Source organism: Nuphar pumila, chromosome 6 (genome assembly GCF_984573655.1).
Source record: "Nuphar pumila chromosome 6, dmNupPumi1.hap1.1, whole genome shotgun sequence".
Lineage (NCBI taxonomy): Eukaryota > Viridiplantae > Streptophyta > Magnoliopsida > Nymphaeales > Nymphaeaceae > Nuphar > Nuphar pumila.
The window spans coordinates 15,464,146-15,468,351 of record NC_143254.1 but is presented as its reverse complement, the minus strand read 5'-3'; the positions used below and the strand labels follow the sequence as shown (position 1 = coordinate 15,468,351).

The 4,206-nt window shown below is 36.4% G+C and overlaps 1 long non-coding RNA gene across 1 annotated transcript; it reads right to left on the bottom strand.

Moving 5' to 3' along the window:
• Positions 1-2,859: 2,859 nt before the first annotated feature.
• On the bottom strand, positions 2,860-3,742 carry LOC149834087 (uncharacterized). The gene is made up of 2 exons (XR_016432507.1): positions 3,662-3,742; positions 2,860-3,587 (listed from the first exon to the last, which is right to left on the bottom strand). It is a non-coding gene; the product is annotated as an uncharacterized LOC149834087 (long non-coding RNA).
• Between the last annotated feature and the right edge of the window lie 464 nt (positions 3,743-4,206).

Below are 4,206 nucleotides of genomic sequence, written 5' to 3'. Positions count from 1 at the left end.
ATTTGTGGGGAGGATACCAAGCCCCTTCTACTTCGGATGCTCATTATTTTTTAACCATTGTTGATGATTTTTCTAAAAGTACTTGGGTTTATTTAATGAGATATAAATCTGAAACCTTGCAACTTATTCCAGACTTCTTTTCTACGATCAAAACCCAATTTGGTATTCAAATACATCTTCAAAATGATAATGAAATTGAATTTTTTTCAACAACATGCAATCTTTCCTTCGTAATCAAGGAATAGTGCATCAACATAGTTACGTCTTTACACCACAACAAAGTAGAGTAGTAGAATGCAAGCATCGTGATGTCTTGAATATGGCATGTACCCTACAATTACAAGGTAATCTTTCCATAAAATTTTTGGAGAGAATGCATTCTCATGGCTGCATATTTACTTAATCGAGTTTCTACCAAAGCCCTACTTGGTAAAATTCTTTATGAGGTTCTTTTTGGCAAAAATCCTAGTTATAAGTATTTACATGTATTCAAATGTTTATGTTATACTCACAATATTCATCATTCGCATAAGCTTGACACTCGTGTGAAATGATGCGTGTTCATTGGATATCCTTATGCCTAAATTTCTTATCGGGTATATGATCTTGACAATCATACCATTTTCAACGGTAAGGATGGGATTTTTCATGAAAGTATTTTTTTCTTTGGCAAAATACTTGATGCACCAGAAGATTATGGTGGTGTGATTTTAACTATACCAGTTTCTAATATATCTTAAGAACCCAATAGAGACCAAATTTTCTTAACTGACACTATGGCCTCGTACCATGATCCAAACTCCAGATCCAAATAACAATGTGATACTTGAGCAAGCCCCTGAGCAAGATTTACCTCATGACCTAATCCAAGAGCCGCATACCAATTCAAATCCGAACCCAAGGCATTCAACCTGGCCAAGATTTCAACTTGCGTATCTCAAGGATTATAGATGTTACACCACCGTAGAAGCTCTTTCGTTCGGGATAGACACGTCCAAAGAAACTCGGTACCCTCTCACTCATTTCTTGTCTTATGACAATTTTTCAGATTCTCACAAAGCCTTCTTAGCAACCATCACCCAAACTATTGAACCTAAATCTTTCCTTCAAGCGGTTCAAGATCCCAAGTGAAAAGATGTGATGGCAGTTAAAATTCAGGCATTAGAAGATAACACTTGAACGCTTGTTCCCTTGCCTATTGATAAAAAGCCCATCGACTGCAAATGGGTTTATAAAGTCAAATATCGTTTAAATGGATCCATCGAGCAATATAAAGCTCACTTAGTCACCAAAGGTTATACTCAAATTGAAGGGCTCGATTACAATCACTACAAGAAAAATGTGGATTAGCGACGGATGCTATCTGTCGCTAATCTATCACTAAACAGTTTAACAATGAAATGGCGATAGATTAGTGATGAATAACGTCCGTCGCATAATCCTGGTCGCTAATTAGCGACAAAACTTATTTGTCGCTTCTTCCGTCGCTAATTTACGATGGGTTAGTGACAAACATTATCCGTCGCTAAATAAGCACGATTTAGGTTTGTGATGGATTATATTTCGTTGTTATTTTAGCGCTGGAATATAATCCATCGCAAACTATCAAAATTTATCGTTAAATATTAGCGACATATATTATCCATCGCTAATCCGTCGCAAACTTTAAAAAAAAAAGAGCCCCGAGGTGTGCGCCTCATACGCCTTGAAGCGCACACCTCGAGGCGAGGCGCACCTCAAGCAGAGGCGTACACGCTTTGAATTTTTTAATCAAATGAGGGTCAAAGTCCTCATTTGACCAAAAAATAGGGTTTTTTTAAGTAGTTTTAACTAAGCATCCATAAAAAAACGAGTCTCAAACATAAGCCCAAGAAAAAAAATTGGTCTCAAACATAAAAAACCGCGCCAGGGAGAACCCCCTAACCCCCCTCCTGTAAGGAAAAAAACTCTGAATCAGGCTCCACAATTCATGTTCTACCAATCATTTTGGTTCAGAAGTATACTAGGTTGTAGTTTATGATGCCAAAAAGACTCAAATGGGACACATCCAAAATGATGATGACTAAAGCAAGTTGACATTAGAAAATGAGATATCAAATATGAGCAAATGACAATTATTTGGTGGTAAGAGATTTTCCTTTCATCCTAAGTCTTTCATGTTTCCCCACTTTCACCATTATCCTTATCACCACCAAAGAACAGACAATTATTAATCAGGTAAGAGATTTGCTTTCTGGTTAGAACTAGAAGTAGATGACATCTTCTTTTCTTTACTAACCAGTAAAGTAATTATCAGGCACAGTTAAGAGTCTAGCATACTCCAATTAGGCTTCAATAACCCTTTCTGACATTCAACAACAAACTAAAAGGAAGCTTTCATGACTTCAATGCCTAACAAATAGAAATTGATTCAAACCACCATAGATGATTAGAAATACAAATTCAAAACCCATCTAATATGCCCTAGAATCTCATATTATGGAATGAACTTGTAGTGTGGACACTGTCGAGTTATTTTGATCATAGTATCTAATACATTTGTATTCTGGATGATATGATAAATCAAGCACTTGCATCACCATTTCATGTGTCAAGTGTTTGTCTTAAGCCTGTAGCTCAATGCAGATAAAGCACTTAAACAAATGATATTCAACAATCACAAGCATCATGTTGATGGAACTTCCTCAAGGCAATTTGTTTGCAATGCACTTGGTGGGGAACTGATTGTCAAAGCAGTGGTGACTTGCAGTCAGAAAAGCAAGTAAAAGAATTCAGCATTGAAAGTTTGCACAAACTTACATCGCTAATACACTAGGCACAAGTATAAACATGCAGCATAAGAACAGAGTAAACACATTACAGCAAACTGAAAATATTGTGATTCATATGTTGCAATTTTGGACAAAAGCACCTAACCCAGATGAATTTACTACAAATTTGTAGGGCCACAAAGCAACATTACATGCACCAATGACAATGTTGGCGCTACAGACTTTTAGACAATCCTACAGTAAAGAATGTCAAAAATCAACCAAATGTTGTGAGTGCTATAAAATACAATGAAAAGATGACCCATTTGAGAGGAAATTTTTGGTTTGATAGTGATACATGGAAGCCTGACAGTTCCCTACAGGTTTTTGATCCTGTTAAAGTACCAATATTTTTCTGTTAGTTCTAGAACAGCCATTGTGGTTACATGACACAATGGAGACTTTCAGGACTTCTTGCACATAAAAGCAGATTTGTACAAACCAATGGGACAAATCCACCAAACCATTACAAGTTGAGAAGAGAGGAAGAATCCAAAACAAAGTTCTTGTGGCAAGTATAACCTGGTACAATGACTAGCAAGAATAAGAAAAAGTATGCAAGAAACAGTAATCAAAGTTAATCCACCAACTTTTCTCCATAAAACTCATGCACAAGAAGTGCAAAATTTGCCTTAGCTTCTGGATACCAGCAGGACAACACAGGGTTGAATATTGTACATTCTCTCTCAACACAGGGACAAATCTCAGTTCATTGGCAAGCAGAGCCAAATGGTGTCTGGCTTCCACATTTGATATGGCTTCCAGTTCATCTAGGGCCTACAGTGCATGTGATTAACTACCACATCAACCAAAGTGCATGAGCAAGAAAGTGTCTGATTTACGTAACTCACTTGTTTACAGGCAGCTTTGGTGGATGCAGCTATATAGATCTCAATCTTTTTGGAAACTGATTCCCTTGACTCTGTAGATTCACTTGAACCCTGAAAGAAAATGAACATGAGTAGTTCATAAAATTAAAAGTTACAACAGAAGGAACATAAAACAAAGCATATCATGTCTTGAACAATTGTTATAAAATCTCAGAATTTTTCCACAAATCACATCATGTCCTGAGCAACTCTTATAAACCTCGGGATTTTCCCATCATCTTTTGATTAACCCGATGATATATCATATGGTAACAGCATTGTGACAGAGAATATAGCATTCATAGGAGTATAATCTATTGAAAAAAAAGAGAAAGGGGGTTTCCCATAGCCAGAAAACCCCAGCCAAGGGAGAAGACAGCAGAAAAATTCATACAGCTATAAGAAACAAGAGAACATACATATCTTTTTGCTATAAACTCCCAACCGTTGAGAAAAGTGCAAAAAGTTTATTACTGAAGATTAGAAAGAAGAAAAACTACAACAATAAAATTGAAGAACATATAAAG